Raw genomic sequence first — 24649 nt, forward strand, 5'->3', positions numbered from 1 at the left:
AGGCCCTGAGTTCAAGCCCCAAGACTGGCCTCTTTCTGCTCAAGGCTAGCACTCTATCACTTGAGCTACAGCACCACTTCTGGCTTTTTCTATATGTGATACTGAGGAATCAAACCCAGGGCTTCATGTACAGGAGGCAACATTCTACCACTAGGCCATATTCCCAGCCCTGTTATTATTTATATTAATTTTAATTATTTATTATAAGACTTTCACCAGCTCCACAGACCCTGGAGCTGGAATCTGTCTGCTTTTCTGAGCACAAAGTACATAAACAGGCTAGAGGCACCTGCCTTCCACTGATGGGAGTGGTGCTGGGAGTGACCCAGTTCCGACGCTCAAGTGGTTCTTGAACGGGAGCAATTTCCATTCATGTGCCCTACCACAAATAGTTAGATCCCTTCACAGTCCCTCAGCCGTCCTGGGTATTTATTTCCACCTGGCACTGTGGTTCTGGCACTCTACTCAGTTCTATGAGACACCTATCTATCCTCAATACCCAGTTCAAAGGCTTTCTTGTCCTCTCCCCAACCTAACTAGTGTATGTCACTCATTCAACATTTATATGCTACTTTGTTACCTTTTCATGTCTACAGATCTTACTCCCTCAGTTAGACTATGGGTTCTTTGAAAGCAGAGACCAGGTTTATATTTCCAATAAGTCCCTATGATAGATAGTTGGGTGTCAGTGCCTCATGCCTATAACTCTAGCTACTCAGGAGGCTGAGATCTTAGGATCACAGTGAGAGGTGGAGCCTAGTAGGAGAAAGTTAAGCTATTGGGGGCCATGCCCTTTAACGGGATATTAGGACCATGAACTTTTCTCTATCTCTGTCTCTCTGTTTCTATCTGTCTGTCTTTTAACTTCCTAACCATGATGAGATGATGAGATGAGCAGCTCTTTTGCCATGTGTTCCTGTCATGATCTGCTGCCTTGCCATATGCCCAAAGCACGGTGGCCAAGCCACCATGGACTAAAACCATGATCCCAAATAGATTTTCCCTCTTCTTAAGTTAATTTTCTGTTATTTTTGTCATAGTGATGGAAAATTGACTAACATACTATGTCAACTCACAAATTGTTTGAGAAGCTGCTGAGTCACCAGGAAAAGCGGAAGAACATCATAGATTGGTCACAAGGGCACTCAGGATCCCCCTCACCCCGAAGACAGCATGAGAAACCTCTCTGTAGAGATACTGTTCCTAGCTCCTCTGGGTCCCTGGAGGCCTTCCACCCTCCAAATAAACATATGATAGAATGTGCTGGGTGCCAGTGCTTCATGCCTGTAATCCTAGCAACTCAAAAGGCTGATCTGAGGATTGTGGTTCAAAGCCAGCCTGAGCTGGAAAGCTTGAGAGACTCTTATCTCCAACTAACAACCAGAAAAGTAGAGGTGGTGCTGTGGCTCAAAGTAGTAGAGCACTAGCTTTGAGCAAAAGAACTCAGGGACAGAACCCAATTCCTGAGTTCAAACCCCAGGACTGACAAAGACAAGAAAAAAAAAAGATAGACTCTTTCCTCTTTTTCCTGAGGACCTTCTCTTGATGCTGGAGCATGCTCTCCCCCACAAAGTGAACTGAATGTGACCGTGACAAAGAAGTAATAGGATGAACACTCCTAGGACAGACAGAACACAAACACAAGACTTTCTCACTCTTTTTACCTGATCTGAAAACTGTGGACCCTAATTCTCATCCATCTAGATGTAAGAAGAACCATGCAAGTGGATATGCCCTGAAAACCAAAAAGGAGGCTGTGAGGGACTGATGCTCTTCCCAGGGAGCTGGGAGCTATGATGTTCTCAGCTTAGGACTAATGATTATGAGAGGTTATGTGAAAATGCATTTGATGTCAGAAAGGAGACAAGCAGATCCTATTCTCCTCCCCCCATTTGCTTCCTGCGTTATACATTTTGAGTTTTCTTCACCTCATTTTACCCCACCCCCACCCCCATTACCCTACGTCACCCCTGGTCTTTTAATTACTAAGCACGTTACAAATGATCAGCACTCTGGGCCTGTTAGCATGATTAATGAGCAATTAAAACTACATAAGCAATTACAGCCATTCCACATTTTCCACGTTCGGCCTGGCAGTATATTTTGTGGTGGGGAGGTCAGCCCTTCAGCTAGAGGGCTGGGCACTACTGCAGGCAAGGAGAGCCCCTCTCACAACCTCCACCCTCAAATAATCATGGGTCTCCAGAACCACACACCCTGTAGGTGAAGTAGCATAGAATACCCTATCACATGCCCTGCCCTGACCCTTCAAGAAAAACACATTTCAAAAAGTTCCTGCTGGCCACTGGTGGCTCACATCTGTAATCCTAGCTACTCAGGAGGCTGGGCTCTGAGGATTGTGGTTCAAAGCCAGCCAGCAAAGGAAAGTCCTTGAGACTCTTAGCTCTAGTTAAGCACCATAAAAACCAGAAGTGGTGCTGTGGCTCAAGTGGTAGAACACCAGCCTTGAACAAAAAAGCTTAGGGACAGTGCCCAGGCCAAGTTCAAGCCCCAAGACTGGCACAAAAAAAATAAATAAAAATTCCATCCCACTGGTTGAACTGTCTAATAGAAATTAAAAAGTTGAGGAAAATTCATCTGTCCCAACAAAGCTTTATTAGGACTTTGCAAAAAGTATCATAAAGTAGGACAAATATTTAAAGTCTAAGAAACTCATTCTCTTTTGTGCAAATCTATATGTAACATAAGGAAGGGAGGGAGGCCTAGGTGTTAGATCTTAGATCTCAAGATTTCTGGGGTAGGCAGGAATAAGCATGGCTATTCGCCAGCAATGTCACCCAAATCAATTGCCCAACATTAAATAAGGGTAGTCAATCAGGAAAAGTGATAGAATTGGGTGGGGAAAGGGATGCTGGGATAGAAGGAAGGAGCCTGTGGGGGAGAAAAAGTTGTCAAATATGGTTACTGCACATTGAGTCTTTCTTTGATGTGCATCAGGTTCAAGAAAAAGATTTCAAAACAAATGCAAACCTAGACCAGCCATCCTTCACCTTGGACTGGTTCCATGTGGCTTTGACTCTAATCCTCTGCACAGACTTTGCCCCCAGCCACCTGCACTGTGACCTGACTTGCAAACCAAGAGTCCCCCTCCCCCACCTGCTCCCCACCATCACTTGCAAAAATCTCCGTGCTTCTGGCTGAGAGCAGAAGAGAAGAAAATGAAATGTACTCCTGAGGGTAACGAATGCATCTTAAGCCTTTTGCTATTCACTATAGTCAAGTTCAGCGCGGCCTCTCAATTTGTCCCTCTATAAAATGTGCCTAACAATCATTCCTGAGCTGGGCACTGATGGCTCATTTCTGTAATCCTAGCCACTCACGAGGCTGAGATCTGAGGATCGAGGTCCAAAGCCAGCCCGGGGAGGAAAATCCATGAGACTCTTAGTTCCAATCAACCACCAGAAAAACAGAAGTGGCCCTGTGAGTCGAAGTGGTAGAGCCTTGAGTGAAAAAGCTCAGGGATAGCACCCAGGCCCCGAGTTCAAGCCCCACTATGGACAAAACAAAAACAAAAATGTTCCTGGAGAGAAGGTGAATGAGAGTAAATGTGGTAAACATACTTCATATGAATATCTGAAAATAGAAAAATGAAACATGATAAAAAACCATTTTATGAGTGCAAAAAACCATTTTGAGCCTAATGAAACATAAGCTTCAGGCCTCTCACTGACACTAGCCCCTTCCAAGCATAGATCTAGAGGGAGAGAGTGATTAGGTCTCTCTCTCTCACACACACACACACACACGAAAGGATGCTTTCTACAATGCATATCTCCATCATAAAGTGACAGGAAACGTTGAATCACTCTAACTTAGCAGAGGGCCATGGTTTGAGGTCCTGGCAGTTAGGATTTCAAATATGGATTGCAGCAAGGGACACAATTTAGCCCTCAAACCATGATCATAAGAAGGCAGAGGAGGCAGCCCCAGCTAACCCTGCTCAACCTGCCAGATCAGCACTTCCAAGTCTTCGTCATCTCTAAATTTGGCCAATGTCATCCAAGGTGTGTGCCCGCCTTCAGACCAGCCAGCCAGGCTGAAGAGTACTGGCCAAGGACACCTGTTGTCCCGTGTGCAGAAGAGCTCCAGTCTTCCTTCTGCAGGAAGGCAAAAGCCCTGGGCTGCCCAGGTTCTATTTTAAGAAATGTGCTGCCCATGGGGCTCCCTTGCCTCAGAGCACGCTCTGACATCTATCAGGGAAGCATTTCTTGGCTCGGGGGAAGCTCTGGGTTCCATCCCCAGTGTTACCTTATGGGCAGCTTCTCAGGCTCAGACTCACATGCCATCTGCATGGCCTCAGCCTCGCCTGGCGCTGTGGATCATGTTGCCAGTGTTTCCATGCTGGATATTTGTGACTGGTTAATAGCCACTGTGGTGGCCCCTGTCTATGCTGAGCTGCCAGCCTAGGTGGTCCAAGTTATCTCCTCTAGGACCAATCAGTGTGCTCCCTTGGTGGGGAAGGGAGGGGCAACTGATCTGGGTCTGTATTGGTCACCATGAGGGCTGAGGGAGAGAGCAGGCAGCTCTTAGTGCTGAGAGAACTATGAGCAAACCCCTGACTCTCCACAGAAAGCCCCAGTGCACTAGCCCGACAGCACTGGGGCTCAGCTGCTATTCTGCTGCATGTGTACAGTGACCTCATTTCTAAGCTGGGGTCTTGACATAGGATCTCATCCCACAGCATGGTTGCAAAGTGAATATTCCATATACACCCCACCCCCAATTTACAAAGAAAACAAATGGAACCCTGTGATGTTAAGTGACTTCTCCCAGATCGCAAAGTTTGTAACACATACCCAGGATTCCTAATGCAACTTTACAAAAAGGACCTCTGACTGTGTTTCCATTAGTTCTTGAAGTCTCATACCAGTTCATTCCTGTATAGCTCATCTGGAACAGAATTGAGAAGAGCCCAATGCTTTTTTTGTTGTTTGTTTGGTGCCAATATGGGGACTTAAACTCAGGGCCTAGGTGCTGTCCCTGAGGTTTTTTGCTCAGGTTAGCATTCTACCACTTGAATCACGGCTCCACTTCTGGCTTTTTTGGTAGTCTATTGGATACAAGAGTCTCATGGACTTCCCTGCCTGGGCTGGCTTCCAATTGCAATCCTCACATTTCATCCTCTTGAGTAGCTAGGATGACAAGTGTAAGCCACCAGTGCCTGACTGTAGGTTTTCTTTAATAGAGTCATGTGTTTTTGCCCTGGCCAACCTAGACTACAATCCTCCTATTTTCACCTCCCACATAGCTTGGATCCAGGTACTCATCACTACCCATAGCTTATTGATTGAGATTGAGGTCTTATGAACATTTTACTGCAATCCTCCTGATCTCTGCTTCCTGAGTAGTTGAGATTACAAACATGAGCCACAGTACCTGTCGCCAATTGCCAAATTCTATTATAGCCCTGTGAGTGAATGTATATGTAAAAAAAAAATCACATAGCATACAAGAGACACTATCCAAAAACACAAATCAAGAAAGGTCCAAAGGTATGATTCAAGTGATACAGCACCTGCTAGCAAGGATTAAGCCCTGAGGTCAAATTTTAAAAAAAGGAGGGGAAGGAGGGAGGAGGAGAAAAGAAGGAAGGATGGAAAGAAGAAAGGAAGAAAAGAAGGAAGGGGAAATAGCACATGCTATGAAAGGGAAATGAGGTAGGATCTGAACTGTGAAAAACTAATCAGATTTCAAAGCTGATTTCTCTTCTCAATGGCAAAGTCACTATTGCACCGAAGCCCCGCCTCTGAACATATAATCTTCTGTTCATAGAAATACAGCTCCAGGGGCTGGGAATGTGGCCTAGTGGTAGAGGGCTTGCATAGCATGCATGAAGCCCTGGGTTTGATTCCTCAGCACCATATATACAGAAAAAGCTGGAAGTGGTACTGTGGCTCAAGTGGTAGAGTGCTAGCCTTGAACAAAAAGAAGCCAAGGACAGTGCTCAGACCCTGAGTTCAAGCCCCAGGACTGGCAAAGAAAAAGAAAAAGAAATACAGCTCCACGTTTTTGTCTGGGCACATGATCATCTGAAATAAAGACTACATTTCCCAGCCTTCTTTGCATTTAGGCATGGCCACATGACTAGGTTCTCCCACCAAAACAGAAGTAGTGAGTGCAACTTTCAGGACGGATCCTTAAAGGGAAGAGGCATGTATTTATTCCCACTTTTTATTCTTCACTCATTCTTCTCTTGTGCTCCCTGGGCTTCAGCCTCAAATGAACTGGCTCAGCCTGTCAGGACCTTGTACTAGCTTGAAATGCAGCCTCAGATCAATAAGAACCACCTATGGAAATCATCTATGGAGGCTTTTGCCACCAATGCATGGAGAGGAATGGTACAGTACAGTCTCTGTTAAGGTACTTCAGGCTGTCACATGATCTGTAGGTACTGGGGGGATTATCCCCTCCCCCAGCTTGTTGTGTGGCTTCTGCTAGACAGGTTTATTTATTTATATATTTTCGGTGTGCCAATCCTGAGGCTTGAACTCAGGGCCTAGGTGCTGTCCCTGAGCTTTTTTGCTCAAGGCCTAACACTCTACCACTTGAGTCACAGCTCCACTTCCAGCTTTTTTTATTGGTTAATTGGGGACTTATATATAAGACTCCAGGAATTTATATACAGTGCAAGCAAAGGAGGCTACTCTTAGGAGAGGAACACAAAAGTGCAATACCTATGTGCATCTGATCATATAAAATAATGGTTATCAAAATGAACTCCAGGAAATGGAAACAAGAGGGTTTTTTTCTTCATTGCTGTTTTTGTTTTCTTTTCTTTTTACATTGTTTATTTATTTGTGTCTTTGGTAGGATAAAGGAGAACACAGAAATGGTGAGACAAAGGATGAACAAATGCAGCAGTGGTACTCACTAGACACTATGTGGAAAATGAACTGTACAGCTTGTGGGTGGGGACAGGAGAGGAAAACTGGGAGAGACTGAGAGATTGTCCAACAAGAAATGTGCTCTTTACCTGACTTATGTAACTGTAACTTCTCTGTATATCACCTTTATAATAACATTTTTTAAATTTTAGAGGTCATGCTAATCTTCTCTGTATCATTCCAATTTTAATATATGTATTGCTGAAGCGAGCACATATAATAACAATTTTTTAAAAAGAGAATTTCAGCTTTGGCCCAGCACCAAGGAAACTCATGAAGAAACTCTCCTATGTCTTCCCAGAATTCATATGTTCAATTTCTAGTCTTCAACATAATGGCATTGGGAGATGGAGCCATTAAGAGGTGAGTAGGTCATGAGAATGGAGCCCTCATAAGTTCGATTAGTGCCTTCAAAAGAGGCACTATTAGCTGGGAATATGGCCTAGTGATAAAGTGCACACCTCCTATACATGAAGCCCTGGGTTTGAGTCCTCAGCACCACATATATAGAAAAAGCAGGAAGTGGTGCTGTGGCTCAAGTGGTAGAGTGCTAGCCTTGAGCAAAAAGAAGCCAGGGACAGTGCTCGGGCCCTGAGTCCAAGGCCCAGGACTGGCAAAAAGAAAAACAAAACAATGCAAAAAAGAAGCAGTCTTTTTTTTTTTTTTTTGGCCAGTCCTGGGCCTTGGACTCAGGGCCTGAGCACTGTCCCTGGCTTCTTTTTGCTCAAGGCTAGCACTCTGCCACTTGAGCCACAGCGCCACTTCTGGCTGTTTTCTGTATATGTGGTGCTGGGGAATCGAACCCAGGGCCTCATGTATACGAGGCAAGCTCTCTTGCCACTAGGCCATATCCCCAGCCCCAAGAAGCAGTCTTGGTGGTGGCTCACACCTGTAATCCTAGTGACTATGAGGCTGAGCCCAGGCAGAAAACTTGGTGAGACTCTTATCTCCAATTAACTGCCCCCCCCCCCAAATAAAAGACAGCAGTGGAGCTGTCACTCAAGTGGTAGAGCACCAGCATCAAACAAAAAAAGCTCAAGGACAGCACCCAGGCCTGGAGTTCAAGCCCCAGGACTGGCACAAGAAAGAAGAAAAAGAAAGGAAAGGAAGAAGGGAGGGAGGGAGGGAGGGAGGGAGGGAGGGAGGGAGGGAGGGAGGGAGGGAAAGAAGAAAGAGAGAGAAAGAAAGAGGGAAGGAAGGAAGAGAGAGAGAGGGAGAGAGAGACACAGAGAGAGAGAGACAGAGAGAGAGAGAGAAAGAGAGAGAGAGAGAGAGGCCTGAGAGCTTTAACTTTCTTGTTCCTTCTGTCATTGGATGCCGGGAGAAGGTAACACTATGAAGCAGACAGTGGGCTCTTAATAGATTTACAGTATGCTAGTGCCTTGATCTTGGATTTTCCAACTTCCAAAACTGTGAGAAATACATTTGTTTGTAACCACTCAGTTTATGGTATTTTGTTATAGCTGCTTGAACAGAAAAGGCCCTAACCACCAGTACACTCTAAGATTCCAGAACCTAGGGCATTGGTCTGCCCTATTCATCTCACCACTGGTGCCCAATACCTGGCACAAGAGATGTGCTCAATAAATTGAATTCAATCGATTCTTTTTGGTGGCTTGAACTGAGAGCCTGGTTGCTGTTGCTGAGATTCTTTTTATCAAGGCTACCGCTCGACCACTTGAGCCACAGCACCACTTTTGGATTTTTCTGAGTAGTTTATTGGAGATATGAGTCTCACAGACTTTCCTGCCCCAGGCTGGCTTTGAACCACGATCCTTAGAGCTCAGCCTCCAAAGTAGCTAGGATTATGGGCATGAACCACCAGTGTCTGGCAAATGGAATAGATTGGAAACTGATGCCAGACCCTTCCCACATCCTCATCAGACCCTTAACTCTCCTGGTCACCCTTTCCTATCATAGCTGTCTATTCTTATCCTTTGCATTCATAAGTCCATAGATATGTGTTGGGCAATATATATATGAGAGGCACCAAACTAGGATCCTCTCCTCGCCTGGCAGGTCCACTTCTCCTCTGTGTTCCTTTATCTCATAGGGTTTCACACTCATTCCTGGTCTCTGGGTACCTGATACATAGTTAAGTGACACATGAAGACATTTCACTCAATGATGGGCTACGTAGAGACTGCTGATCCCAGAAGATTATATTGCCTAGTGATATCACAATGGTCTTAGTTTGTATAAGTACTCTCTAGGATGTTCGTACAATAAAATCACCTAATGATGCATTCTCAAAAGTGTCCCTGTTATTAATTGACACCTAACTGGATTTGCATTTTAAATGAAACCAGTGAAGGTAGTGAATTTCTCCAAAGAAATGACTTGTTAGTGAATAGACAATGGTAAGAGAAGAGGCCCTAAATTCATGCCTCTTAACTGAAACAGGTTCCTCTGCTTGACACTCAAGGGCAATGGGTCTAGCATGTAAACCCCAGCCCCAGCTGGAACACACAGGCATTGAACGTGGTGTTCCATGCTTATGACAAGCTTGGGTGCTGTTGCCCTGAGAGTTGTAGATGGGAAGACACATGCCTGAGTGAGTACAAATGCTCCCAGGAGCCATTTCATTGCCTCCCGCATGAGAGCACTCTCTTCCATTCTCTGCCTCTGCCAGGCACCCACCTCACACCAGTCTGAGTACCCCCACTCTACATGGAAACGTCGCGTGATTGACAGACCGAACTAGAAGCTTATATTTGGTTAGAATCTGAGATACTATTACCATGGCGACCACAGTCCTTAGCAGCTCAATGATCTTCCATGCTCTCAGGAGTTGAGTGCTCTACCTGGGAGATCTTCCTTCTGGAAGCCACTCCTTCCTGCAGGAGTGCCTTTTAATTTCTCCCTGGGGCCTTGCTGCTTTGGAGCAAGTTGACTTTACACCTCCCTCTGCTAATGGTGAGGGAGGTTTTAAAGAGGGTTGTTATGTTTTAATCAGGCTCTCAGTCTCCTGGAACCTTCCAGCTACTCTCCTGGGGCATCTGATGCCATGCCTACAAAGAAGAGTATGAAATCCACCCATCTCTGTGCATAAACTCTCGGGGCTGAAGGGAAAATCATAGACTCTTTGCATAGTGCTCACACAAAGTACATTGCTAAGAACTCCTTGCTATGGACACACCATTTGTATCCCTCAAATTTTATGTGTTGACATTTAAATCTCCAAAGTAATCGTATTCAGAAGTGAGACCTTTGGGAGGTGATTGGGTCATGAGGGTGGAACCCCTATGGATGGCATTAGTGCCCTTAGAAGAGACATCAGAGAGAACCTTTGCATCTTCTGACTTACAAGGACATGGCAAGAAGATGACTGCCTAAGAAACAGTAAATGAGTCTTCATAGTATGGACAACAAGTTTTCATCTTAGAACTCCCAGCCTTTAGAGTCCTGAGAAGTAAATCCCCACCCACTTCTTGTTAGTTGTGGGGCTTGAACTCAGGGCATGGGTGCAGTCCCTGAGCCTCTTTGTGCTCAAGGCTAGTGCTCTACCACTTTGTGCCACAGAATACTTCTGGTTTTCTAGTGGTTAATTGGAGATAAGAGTCTCACAGAATTTCCTGCCTGGGCTGGCTTTGAATTTTGATACTCCAACCTCAGCCTGCTGAGCCCGGCTAAATCTTCTCTTGTTATAGTAGCTCAAAGACACCTTCCCCTCCTTCAATAGCAAGGAACTTACACTCCTTCAACTGATGATATGTGGGCTACCAACTGCTCTTAGGAGAATCTCTCCAAGAATTGTCCACTGCCGAGAAAACTGTCCTAAGGTTGTACCCTTTCCCTGGGGGATGACCAAACTAATTGGCTTATTGGAGGCAGAAAGGCTTAGCCCCCTCAGTTCAACTGGGGACAACTCTGGATAGTCACCCAATTCAAAGGCTTCGGGGGATGATGAGAGAATATTGTGGTGACTACATCAACTTCAACTCCTCCTCAGCCCAATCCCATTTCCCTCACTCTCTTATAGGTGTGGACTTTCAAGACATACTTGAGAAGCTTCCTGCATAGCACGCTGCATTGCAGTCTGTTTTTTGGCCACCTGCTATAAGACCCAAGATCTGGAGTTTGGCTCTCACAGATAAAGAAAACAAGTGCGGGGCACTGGTGGCTCACTAGCATCTGTAATCCTAGCTACTCAAAGGCTGAGATCTGAGGATCACCATTCAAAGCCAACCTAGGCAAAAAAGTCCATTAGACTTTTATCTCCAATAAAATACTCTGAAAAAGCTTGAAGTGGTGTTGTGGCTCAAGTGATAGAGTACTAAACTTGAGCAAAATAAGCTCAGTTCAAGCCCTGAGTTCAAGCTTCAGGACCAGGAGAGAGAGAAAGAGAGAGAGAGAGAGAGAGAGAGAGACAGAGAGAGACAGAGAGAGACAGAGAGAGAGAGACAGAAAGAGAGACAGAGAGAGACAGAGAGAGACAGAGACAGAGAGACAGAGAGAACCAAAGCTCATGGAGAAACTGGGCTGCATTGTATGTCCACTCAGAGAACAAGTACAACACTCAGTTCTCACATCTCACATCTTCTCAGAACTGAGAAGACCTTAAAGAGTGAAACATGAATACTAGGAAATGAGTATTTATGAGGGGCGGGGCAAGCAGGTGTCAGGAGAGGAGTAGAAGAATGAATGAGGTAAATGAGTAGAATGCAGGTAAGACTGCATTGTATATGCCACAAAATTGAGAAAAACAAGGCAAGGGGTAGGTGGAAGGGGGGTAAAGATGTTGAAGGGACGAAATAGATCAAGATGCATTATATACATACACTGTTTTGTTAGATGGGGAAAATCAATATATAACCTAAAAATTAAGAAAAGCGAGGGAAAGGGTGGCGTGGGAGGGGTGGGTGAGAATGTTAAGATCAAGAGGCACTGTATTCATAAATTGCTCTGTTGAATGGCAGCTACTTTATCCAGCTACCTACCTAAAGACCATAAAATAGCTGGGTGCTGGTGGCTCACGCCTATAATCCTAAGTACTCAGGAGGCTGAAATCTGAGGATCACAGTTTGAAGCCAGCCCAGGCAGGAAAGTTGGTGAGACCCTTATCTCCAATTAGCCACCAGAAAACTGGAAGTGGTGCTGTGGCTCAAAGTGGTAAAATGCTATCCTTGAGCAACACAGCTCAAGCCCTGAATTCAAGCCCTATGACTGAGAGAGGGAGGGGGGGAAGGGAGGAAGGGAAAGGGAAGGGAAGGGAAGGGAAGGGAAGGGAAGGGAAGGGAAGGGAAGGGAAGGGAAGGGAAGGGAAGGAAAGGAAAGGGAACATATTTTTTAAAAAAACTTAGAGTACTCAATCTAAGAAGAAGAAAATATATAACCAATAGGATGCAGGGCAAGTCTCAGCATGATGGTAGAGATGATGGAACTAAAACAACAACTGGACTTCAGAGACCATTGCCACTTCGTCCTGCCACTCTGGAAACTCAGGCTTGCTAGAGCCACAACCACCAGCGAGAAGATCGCATGGGGTTCCTACTTTTAGATGTCAAAAGTCCCTGATTTATAGTTACCATGAGTGCCTAGTGCTCATGTTTCAGTCCAAGGAGATCTGGAGACCTGGCAGGGCAAGTTAAATCAGCCAGATTGTAGGAACTGTCCATTTTATCTGCACATTAAAAGCATCTGGGAGATTAAAGACATCTTAATGTCTAGGACACATTCAGACCAACTAAATTAGAATTTCTGGAGGAAAGACCTGGGCATACTACTTTACATTTTGTGGGTAGCTCCAATCAAAGGTTGAAAATCTCTGTTGCAAGGGCAAACAGTGATGGAAGCACTTAGCTCCCTGTGGTATCAGGTAGGGTTTGATCAAGAAAGCTGAGCTACTCTGTGTGATCTAGTTTAGGGGCTTACTGTGGAAACGGGATGGATACAATTGTGTAAGCTGACTAAGGCACCTGCATCTAGCCTGAAGGCAGCAGAGAGAGCAGTTGTTGTGATGAAAGATGAGCACTTGAGTTGTTTCCTATTGCGGTATGACAAATCACCCCACAAATTCTGCAACTTGAAGAAATGAACATTTATTATCTCATACAGTGTCTGAGAGTCAAGAATCCAGGAGCAGCTTAGCTGGATGTTTCTGGCTCAGAGTCAGCTGGGATCTGTGATCATCTGAAGACTTGAATGGGGCTGAAAAATCTGTTTCCAAGATGGCTTCTCAATGTAGTTATTGATGAGAGGTGTCAGTTCCTTGCTGGATATTGGCCAAAGGATCAGTTTCTTACCACATGGACCTCTCCATGGAGTATCTTCACGTAGCAGATGATGTTTCCTCTGGAACTGGTGATTTCAAAGAGATGAAGAGGGGAGTAGAAGAGAAGGAGAAACCCAAGACAAAAGACACAATATCATCTATAACCTAATTCAGAAATAGCCCTCCAGGCACTGGTGGCTCACACTCATAATCCTAGCTACTCAGGAGGCTGCAGCCTAAGGATAGCAGTTTGAAGCCAGCCCTGGCAGGAAAGTCCATGAGACTCTTATCTCTGTATTAACTACCAGAAAACTAGAAGTGGAACTGTGGCTCAAAGTGGTAGAGTGCTAACTTTGAGCAAAAAGAGCTCAGGGACATGGCCCAGGCCCCAAGTTTAAGACCCATGACTGACAAAAAGAGGTGATAGACCACCACTCCTGCCAAATTCATATTGGTTACACAGACTAGCTATAATGTGGAAGGAACTAAAATGTGGAAAGATCTGAACATCAAGAAATAGGATTCAAGCTGGGTGCCAGTGACTCATGCCTGTAATCCTAGCTACTTGGGAGGCTAGGATCTGAGGATCAAGATTTGAAGCCATCTCAAGAACACAAATCTGAGAGACTCTGATTTCCAAGTAACCAACAAAATCCAGAAGTGGAGTTGTGGCTCAAATGGCAGAGTGCCAGCCTTGAGCAAAAACCAAAAGCCAGGGGCTGAGGATATGGCCTAGTGGCAAGAGTGCTTGCCTCGTATACATGAGGCCCTGGGTTCGATTCCCCAGCACCACATATACACAAAATGGCCAGAAGGGGCGCTGTGGCTCAAGTGGCAGAGTGCTATCCTTGAGCAAGAAGAAGCCAGGGACAGTGCTCAGGCCCTGAGTCCAAGCCCCAGGACTGGCCAAAAAAAAAAAAAAAAGCCAAGCTAAGAGTACAAGGCCCTAAGTTCAAGCCCCAGTACTAGAAAAAAACAAAACAAAATAAACGAGGATCACTGGGGAATAGCTTAGAGGCCACCTGCCACAAATGTGTACAGGCAAGTACAAAGACAGACTAGAGTCCACATAAAAGCTGCAACCCACATTTCACTTCTACAAATATCCAAGGGATCAAAAATCTGCAAATTTGATGTCTTTAGCAACAGCTGAGCATACACTTGTCTCTGATCTGGAGATGCTAAAGGAGAAAAACCAAGAGAGCAGAGTGATTACAAGTTTGGCTGCTCCCCTGGGCCAACAAGGAGAGCCAGGAGATCAGCACACATGTCTAACTACAAAAGTACCTGGCTCAAATGGAGCTGAAGAGCACGAACATGGCCATTCATTGCTTCAAGCTCTGCCTTCCAAACTGCATGCAAATGGCTCCCGTAGTTACCTCTAATGCGCAATAAGGAAGAGAAGCTGATTCTGGGAAATGTAGTTGCAGATTAACATGCCATCTGTAATGTAAAACTTCCATAGAAATGGAGTGTGTGCTAGTGAATGGGTGAAGCCAATGGAAGATAGTTGTCACAAACTTCCTCATCTTTGTCCTCAGGCTAGAACCATGAGAAGCAAAAACAGCCATGGAGGAAACAGAGTCTGCTGGTGAGAAACGCAAGAGACGTGAGTGCTCCCAGAAGCCTGGAGAAAGGCCCTTCAGCTCCTTGTCCAGGCCCATGATAAACCCAGCCTGGATTCAATGTTCTTGCAGACTGTTTGGACTGGAGAGGCAAAGAAAGATGAGAGATTAATTTGCTAGAGTAGACAATAATTTCTTCTCACTCCACCTCAATACCTCTAGATAGCCAGAGGAAAATCGTTCTGTAATAATCTGGCCATACATACTACCCCAGCCACCCATATTGTTCACCTGACCCCAAATTATCTTACATTAATGGCCTTCAAACAGTGGCAAAATGGCCCAAAGGGTAATACATTGGACCTGCCTGGTCTGCCATTTTAGAATCCCCCAGATGTTTCCCCTCTGGCTTGTTCATGGATTAAAAAGAAAAAACCTCCTCTAGTCAAACGCTTTTATTTGCTTTAGCAAGCAACTATCTGTAAGAAGAGTCAGGTTTTAGGCTATTAACAGTCATTTATATTCTTTACTGAAAATGAAATCCAGAGGTGTATTGATGTAGGCAATAAGTGAGGGAGCATTAAACACTTGACAAGGACAGATGAACAAAAATGGTGAGTTCTGGAAAAGTTGTGGGAAAGAAATCATCCTACACATGGCCAAATCCTGTTTCATTATCTTCTTTCTGGGATTGTGGAAAGACAATATCATTAGCTTCCCTTGAATTTAGACTGAAGTAATGTGATTGAGTTCTGGCCAATGGAATATAAGTGGAAATAATGTAAACCACTTTTCCTTCATCTTTCACCATCTTTCTTCTGTATTTTCATCTTCCATAACAACCACAAAGATCATGTGTTAAGATGGTAAGATCTGGAATCCCAGACTCACTATATGGTCAAGAGGAGAGCTTCCCTGGAAAGTGACCCAATTCACACTGGATTTTGTATGAGGAATCTATGTACCAGTTTGCTCAAGCCACTGCAATTGGAGGGTTCATTGTGTCTGTAGCATAATCTATCCTAGCCTGACAAATACGAAAATTTGTATCCGAAATGGGTTTATTGAAATATAAGTCTAAATAACAGTCTCAGGCAGGAGGCAATGAGGAAAATTATATTGGTGATTGGTAAGATCATGATGCATATTATATAGTAACAAATATTCTGTAGAAATTTCATTTGGAAATATACAAATGAGAAGACTTGAATGGCAAAGAGACTCAGTGTAAAGATTAGACAAAGGATGTAGCCATCCCTCAAATTTCCTTAAGCCTTAAAATGCCTTCCATTAAGTGCAGAGAGCAGGGAATGGGTTGTGGATAGGTGGGGGTAAGCAAAAAAATCTAGCAAATATGAAACTCCTATCTGGAAAAAAAGCTCTTTGAATGTGGCCATTAGCACATGAAAGTGACCAGAAGCAAATGCATCAGTGGCCCACTACAATTTTAAGAAACTTTGAGCCTGGACCAAACAACATCTTTCTTGAGTTAAGCTATGAAGGTAAAAGAAACTTTGTACTCCCACCATGAAAAGGGGGCAGGCTGAGAATATTTTTTGACCCTTCAAGAATGGATTTCCTCACACAGAAAACAAAGGGGCATGATCTCCCTGATATATGACTGTTAACAAAGGGAGATGGAGAGACAGTAGAGACCAAGTCTGTGAACACTGTATATGTGCTTGATACATTGTATATTGCATATGGGTCTACCTGACCTAGACAAGGGATGGAAAAACAGGTTGTAAGATATCACAAGAAATGTACACACTGCCCTACTATGTAACTGTACCCTCTTTGCACAACACCTTGTAAAAAATTTTTTTTGTTCAATTAATAATAAAAAAATTTTAAAAAAAAGAATGGATTTCCTCAGGGCCCATTTCAATATAGCATAGGAAGATGATAGAAATAATCAGTTAGCGGATAGAGTCATGAGTTAGGGAGAAGAATGAACAAAAGAAACTCCTCTGGGAGAAAACTTGGGACTTAATGAAGCAATCTTCTCCATCCCCAGGCATAAAGTGTTCACATTAGGATATGATCTTTACTATGGACTGGTGATTACTATGTATCTCTTATCAGAATACTACTGTGTACTGTGGTACTTGAGTCACCATCAGAATGGGACTGAGGGAGTGACAGGCTGATGACTTCTCTTCATTGGCCTAGTGGAACTAGAAACTAGGAGAAGCAACATCTGGATCTGAAGGTGAAATCACTTTGTATCATTCAGTGTTTCAGGGATCTTTAGAGTAACAAAGCACTTAGTGACTTAAAGAACAATGATTTATTATTCCTCACAATTCCCTACATCAGGAAGTCTGACAGAGCCTAACTTTGTGGCTCTTTCACTCTACCTGGCATTGGCTGGAATGATTTACCTAGTTGCATTCAGGGTGACTGGGCCAAAAGAGCTTCACTCACATGTCTGATTCCTTGGTTCTCTCTCTCTCTCTCTCTCTCTCTCTCTCTCTCTCTCTCTCTCTCTCTCTCTCTCTCTCTCTCTCTCTCTCCTCTCCTCTCCTCTCTTCTCCTCTCCTCATGGCATCTCATCCTTCAGTTGCCTAGTCTTAGTTCTCTTACAGCATACCACCAACTGCCCAGTGCACAAAGGTTGCCCCCACAACCAGGACAGAATCTCTTCTGCCATGTGCTATTGGTCAAAGGGAGTCAGTAGTTATGGTTTGGATATGAGATGACCCTCCCCTCACCAAAGGTTTATGTATTGAAGGCTTGATCCCTAGCTGATGATGCTATTTTGGAAGGTGCTAAAAATTTTCGGAGGTAGGGACTAGCTAGAGAAAGTAGGTCACTGGAGGTGAATCCTTAAGAATATCTTCTCTTTAACCACCCTCCTTCACTTCCTGACTGCTTTGAGATGAACAGGGCTCCTGACACAGCCATGATGTTCTGTCTCACCAATAGGCCCAGAATCAAGAGCCAAGAACTGTGGTATGAAACAATGAACCAAACTAAATAACTCCTCCCTATAAGTTGTATATGACAGGTTTTTTTGTCACAGTGATGAAAGTCTGACAGAAAATTGACATTAGAAGTGGGATTCTTGCTGTGACTTTATCTTATCTGTGGTTCAGATGCCTTTGGAACTAGTTTGCAGAAGAAATTTGAAACTATTTGGAGATGGGGGCTAGAGAAGCCCTTAGAATGCCCTAAAGAATGATCCATGGACAATTCTAGTGGGAACTCAGAAGAGCAGAATGCTGATAGAACTGTGAATGGTAAGGGATAAGTTGGGAGGAGTGGGTGAGAATGTGGAAGGAGGTGACATTAATCAAGATACACTATATTCATAAACTGCTTCATCAAATGGCAACTCCTTTGTAAAGCTACTTAAAATAATAAAAATATTCAAAAACAAATATAGACTGTAGGCCAGGTGCTGGTAGCTCACACCTGTAATCCTAGCTACTCAGGAGGCTGAGATCAGAGGGTCATGGTTCGAAGCCAGCCTGGGAAGGAAGTCCATGAGACTCTTATCTCCAATAAACTACTCAGAAAAAGCTGGAAGTGGCACTTGTGGCTCAAGTGGTAGAGCACTAGCCTCGAGCACAAGTAGGCTCAAGGGTAGCACCCAGGCCCAGAGTTCTAGCCCCAGGATTGGCAAAAAAAAGAAAAATGTAGACAGTGAAGACTATGTTCCTGAGGTTTCAGGTAGGATAGAGGACTACAGATCAGTTATGTTATATGGTGGCAAAGAACTTGCCTGCAGTTTCTCTGTCTTGAGACTTTGCCTGAGACTGAATTTAAAGGTGACAGAAGCTGAGTGGGAAAGTCCGTGAGACTCTTAGGTCCAATTCATCACCAGAAAACGGGAAGTGGCGCTGTGGTTCAAAGTGGTAGAGTGCTAGCCTAGAGGAAAAAGAGCTCAGAGATAGCACCCAGGCCCTGAGCTCAAGCCACACAACCACCACCACCACCAACAACAACAACAACAAAGGTGATGGACTAGGTAATATGACAGCAGAAATTTCAAGGCAGCCCAACATTTAGGCTGTGTCTTGGTTATGGCTGGCTGCTTTTATTCAGATTTACAGTGAGAACAGGAAGCAAAAACTAGAACAGAAGGGTTTGAATTCCTTGCAGTTTCAGCAGAAAAGCCTGTGTGAAGTTGAAGCTAAGGAAAGCTTGGTTTCTGAAAAGATGAGTGCCTTTGAAAAGACTCCATAACTTTGCCTTGGGTCAATAAGAAAGATGTGCTGAGGGCATCTCAGGAATTGGTCGGAACTCACCCACTGCAGGATTAAGGGTATGAAAGAATAAACTTGATCAAAAGACTTGAGAAGAATACCTCTGGGCCACTACTCACACACCACCACCTAGGAAGATATTTCTCCAGGATTCTTTTGACCACACTGTCTTCCAAACACTTCTAGAGGCCAATATAGCTCCCACTCACAACGATAGCACACCTTGATGGCATGCACATGATGCTAGCTTTTCAGGCATGAGGAATGTAGGGTCCAAGAAGCTTCAACCCAGATTTCAAAGAAAAGCCTGAGAATTAAGGCTTCGAATAGTTAACCAGGGTTAGAATGCCTGCAGGTAGCCCTGGGGAAGGCTATGGATAAAGCTCTGAAGGTAAAAACCTGAGACTCAATGGAGATCCAAGGAAGTTGGAGATGCCAGAAAGAGAATGTCTGCTGAGGAAAGCTGTAGACAATAAGCAGAGCCAGTCCATGAGAGAGGACAGGCAGGCTGCACACAGCAAAAAGAAATGTCATGAGGGTGGGTCTCTTCAAACCCTTGCAGCTCAGACTGCACCATTTGCTCTGGATGCTACACATGGAGCTACAGGATTGAAGGTTTGTCCTGCTGCGTTTTGGTCTTGCTTTGGTCTGATTCTTCCTTTCTATCCCATTCCTCTAGTTTGGAATGGAAAGGTTTACTCTGTGCCATTGTGTCTCGGGAGTATATAACTTTTTTGCTGCTTTTTACAGCAGCTCACAGCTACAAGTTTGCCTGAGTCTCAGAGGAAACTTTGAACTTGGACTTTTGAACAATGCTGGAACTGTTAAGCCTATGGGGACTCTTGGGAAAGAATGAAAAGTGTATGCATTATGAAATGGACATGAGTCTTTTGGGGGCCAATGGTGGGATGTTATGGTTTGGATATGAAACGCCTGCCTCCCCACACATTTCTAATCAATAAGAGCCAAGAACTGTGGACTAAAACCTCTAAAAGTATATGTCAAAATGAAACTTTCCTCTTTTTAAGGTATTCTGTCAACTCTTTTGTCACTGCAACAAAAAATCTGAGTTGTGCTGGGCACAAGTGGCTCATGCCTGTAATCCTAGCTATTCAGGAGGCTGAGATCTGAGGATCATGGTTCAAAGTCAGTCTAGCCAGGAAAGTCTATGAGACTCTTATCTTCCAACTAACCATGACTCAAAGTGGTAGAGCACTGGCCTCGAGCAAAAAAAAAAAAAAATTCAGGGACAGTGCCCAGGCCCTGAGTTCAAGCCCCAGGACCGACAAAAAGTCTCAGTTGTGAAGTCTACCCTCATCTCATGTGTTCAAGTCTTGGCTCTCTGGCTAGTGATGCTATTGAGAGGTGATTGGATCGTGAGATGTTGGCTTTATCCATGGACTAACTCATTGATGAGTTCATACTGAATGAGCTGTTAGGAGGTGGGGCCTATTTGGAGGAAGTATGTCATTGGAAACATGCCTTGAAAGGTCTGCCTTGTCTCTGGCCCATTCCTGTCTTGCTGTACTTCTGCTGCCATGATGTGAGCAATTTCCTTCCATCATGCCCTTTTACCATGGTGTTTTTTTTTTACTTGCCTCAGGCCTAAAGGGAATGGAAGCAGCTAACCATGGGCTAAAACCTGAGAATCCATGAGCCAAAATAAATATTCTTCCTTTAAATGGTTTGCTTTCAGGTATTTCGTCACTGTGATGAGAACATGAAGGCCTGGATTCAAGGGGACATTCTCTAGCTTGAATCTCGATAGTTCCCCAAAAGCCTCCATGCTAAAGGCTTGGTCTGCAGCTTGGCATTGGTGAAGATGATGAAACCTTTAAGAGGTAGGACCTAGTGGGAGATTTTGGTCATTGAAGGTGTATTCTTGAAGAAGATAATGGGATCCTGCTTCCTTCCACATTCTCCCTTCCAGCTATGAAGTAGACACGTTATTCCATATGCCCTGACATCAACTGTCACCACAGACCCAAAGAGATGGGTCATGAACTGAAATCTCCAATACCATGAACCAAAATAAACCTTTCATCTTTATAAGTTGAGTATTTCAGGCATTTGTTACGGTAACAGAAAGCTGACTTATACAGTAAGATGAATAGATCTTTCTGGCTGGGGAGTAGCATATACACATGGAGAAAGAGGAAACTGTAGGCCATCTATGGAGATTATCACACCCAGAGAGCCTGACCTTTAAGCTGGGTACAGTATCTGGATAGGATTTAGGGTTAAATTTCTTGGGAAGAGGTGAGAGGAAAGCAAAGTATTAAAGAAAAAAAGATGAACCAAATATGTATTAATTTGAAGACTGATGGTAGTAGTTTATTAGCTCTTACCTCCTGTGGGAGACAACATCTCCCACCTCAATATTCTTCACATAATATAACCTTGCCATATCTTCCATCAGTATAGACTTAATGTTACTACTTCTTAAACTTGGTGATGCTTTATAACTGCCTCAACCAATACAGTATGCCAGAAATGACTCTGAGAAATGTCCAAGATTAAACCAAAAAAGGAGATACAGCCTCCACATGACGTTCTGTCTTGGGATGTATACTCTGCGCTTCCCTATCCCCAAAGAAGTTTATCTTGCTGTGAGAGAGCCAGGGAAGGGGTAACATTGTCCATAATACCAAAATGTACTCATTATCTGACTTATATAACTGTAACCCCTCTGTACGTCACTTTTATAACAACAACAACAAAAAATCTTAAAAAAGATTCTTACTGGGCTGAGAATATGGCTTAGTGGCAAGAGAGCTTGCCTCATATATATGAAGCCCTAGGTTCGATTCCTCAGCACCACATATATAGAAAACAGCCAGAAGTGGCGCTGTGGCTCAAGTGGCAGAGTGCTAGCCTTGAGCAAAAGGAAGCCAGGGACAGTGCTCAGGCCCTGAGTTCAAGGCCCAGGACTGGCAAGAAAAAAAAAAGATTCTTACTAGCCAGGCACCAGTGACTCACTCTTATAATCCTAGCTCCTCAGGAGGCTGAGATCTGAAGACTGTAGTTCAAAGCCAGCCCAGACAGGGAAGTCCCTGAGACTCTTTTCTTCAAGTAATCACTAAAAAAGCTGGAAATAGAGCTGTGGCTTAAGTCGTAGAGCATAGCTCTTGAGCAAAAAAGCTCAGGGACAGTGCCTAGGCCCTGAGTTCAAGGCCCAGGATAAGCACATCTCCCACCCCTGGATTATTACTATATTGTATTTAAATTTTTTAATCTTTTTTTTTTGCCAGTCCTGGGGCTTGGACTCAGGGCCTGAGCACTGTCCCTGGCTTCTTTTTGCTCAAGGCTAGCACTCTACCTCTTGAGCCACAGCGCCACTTCTGGCTTTTTCTATATATGTGTTGCTGAGGAATCGAACCCAGGGCTTCATGCATGCTCGGCAACATTCCCAGCCCCCTGTATTTCAATTTTTTAAAAACGTTTGGCTTCCACAAAAGTTCCATACCAGAGTAGCCATATAGAAATAAATGTCTTAAGAGCTCCAACTGTTAGGGAATTACCAGGTCACACAGCAGATATGTGACTGAGGAAACCTTGGATAATTTCAATCCCGGACATGCATTAGTCATCTCAGTCAGCCTCATATGTAAAGCATTGGGTCTTGTAAATAAGCTTCGAAAATATGTCTATTTGTGTTAGGAAGTATGCTCCTATGCATTCATTGGCTCCCTTGCTTATATTGAGCATGATGGCCTTTGATCTATCTTGCTGTAGATGAGAAAGTCACCAAATACACAGTGGTAACAAGAAAAAGAACTTTCTGAAATATTCAAGATGAAAAGAAGCAATGGTTTGCTCTAGGATGGAGGAGGTAAAGGGGGAGGCAGAAATGAGGTACTGGAAGATTAGAGAAGCTTTTGTGAAACCCAAGAGATAATGTTAGCGAGAAAAGAACTAGAAAAGAGATTCTGAGTGGGGTTCTGGTTACTCATGCCTATAATCCTAGCTACTCAGGAGGCTGAGATCTGAGGATTGCAGTTCAAAGCCAGCCTGAGCAGGAAAGTCTGTGAGACTCATCTCTAATTAACCACCAGAAAACTGGAAGTGGTGCCGTGGCTCAAAGTGGTAAAGCACTAGCCTTGAGCGGAAAAAGCTCAGAGACAGCACCCAGGCCCCAAGTTCACACTCCACAACCAATGAAAGAAAAAATAAAAGTCACCAAGCTTACGGTAATTTGTTATAGCAGCCACAAGACACTAATCCAGTGGTTACCAGACTCTGTGACCCCAAAAAGTGAGTCAAGAGAGGAAAGGCCAGCTCCCAAACTCACACTATAAAAGAAAGCCCTTGATCCCTTGGGTGGGGGCTGAGGAAAGTCAATGGCCCTCTAGCTGGACTTGCCCTGGTGCTGTTGTGTATGGACACTCACAAGCCCCAGGGCCTTGCTTCCCCCTAAGGGGTACCAGGGAAGGAAGTGAGTGAAATTAGCATCATTTCCTTCTCCACTTGAGGTCTCAACTCCCCCTCTCCCTTCTGGCTGCATCTGTGGTACACAGAGCCTGCATGAGGCAAGCATGTGGTATCATTCTAACAATTGTAGGTTCCCTCAGCCTGGACTTAACAGCTCTAACCCACTTCTCAGAGATGCTAGAAGCATTAATGGTCATGAAGTGTATTAGCTGCCATGGAAACACATGGCTTCATGAAATGACCCATTGGTGGTTGGGGCCTGGAAAAAGCAATCCTGCCAAAGATTGAGGATGAAGCTACATATGCAACATGGGTACCTGAATGTGTTAGAGTGCTTTTATAATTCACAATGTTTTAATTTACAGCACCACCAGACTCTCTAGTGTGGCTTCTCTCCACTTCCCCCTACCTGGTTCCCTTTCAGCAGACCTAACATGTGTCACCTCCACCATTCCCTTCCCCCAAATTTCCCATGACCCCAGAGTATTCAAGATTGCTTTTTAGCAGAGGCCTGATCTATGGCAAGACAGACTTGAAGGCAGTTGACTGCTGGGCAAATGAGACTTCAATGTGGTTTTTTTTTTCTTTTACTTCTTTTTGTTCTTTTCTTTTTCTTTTTTTAGGTCTGAGATCAGGACTCCAACTCAGTACCTGACACTTGTTCATGACATTTTTGTATCTGACACTTTTGGTTGATACTGAGCCATGTCTCAACCTCATATTTACTTCACTTTCTTCCTTCCCACTCTCTTCTTCCTTTTCTTCCTTCCTTCCTTCCTTCCTTCCTTCTCTCTCTCTCTCTCTCTCTCTCTCTCTCTCTCTCTCTCTCTCTCTCTCTCTCTCTACTTTCTTTCTTCCTTTGCCAGTTGTGGGGCCTGAACTCAGAGCCTGAGCACTGTACCTGGTTTCTTTTTGCTCAAGGCTAGCAGTCTACCTCTTGAGCCACAGCGCCACTTCCAGCTTTTTCTATATATGTGGTGCTGAGGAATTGAACCCAGGACTTTGTGCATGCTAGGCAAGCACTGTACCACTAAGCCACATTCCCAGCCCCCTCTTCTTATTTTTCTTGTTCTCTCTCTCTCTCTCTCTCTCTCTCTCTCTCTCTCTCTCTCTCTCTCTCTCTCTCTCTCTTTCATTTCTACCTTTTGTGCTAGTACTAGGGCATGAACTCAGGGCCTTGAGCTCTCACTTGACATTTTTGCTCAAGGCTGGTGCTCTACCACTTGAGCCACACTTCCACTTTTGGCTTTTTTGGTGGTAAGAGATAAGAGTTCCAGAGACTTTCCTGCCCAGGCTGGCTTCAAACCTCAGTCCTCAGATCTT

At 44.3% G+C, this 24649-nt stretch overlaps 1 pseudogene; it reads right to left on the reverse strand.

The window, feature by feature from the left end:
- Positions 1-7055: 7055 nt before the first annotated feature.
- On the reverse strand, positions 7056-7119 carry LOC125344386 (annotated as a pseudogene).
- Between the last annotated feature and the right edge of the window lie 17530 nt (positions 7120-24649).

This window comes from Perognathus longimembris, chromosome 28 (genome assembly GCF_023159225.1).
Source record: "Perognathus longimembris pacificus isolate PPM17 chromosome 28, ASM2315922v1, whole genome shotgun sequence".
NCBI classification, from domain to species: Eukaryota; Metazoa; Chordata; class Mammalia; order Rodentia; family Heteromyidae; genus Perognathus; species Perognathus longimembris.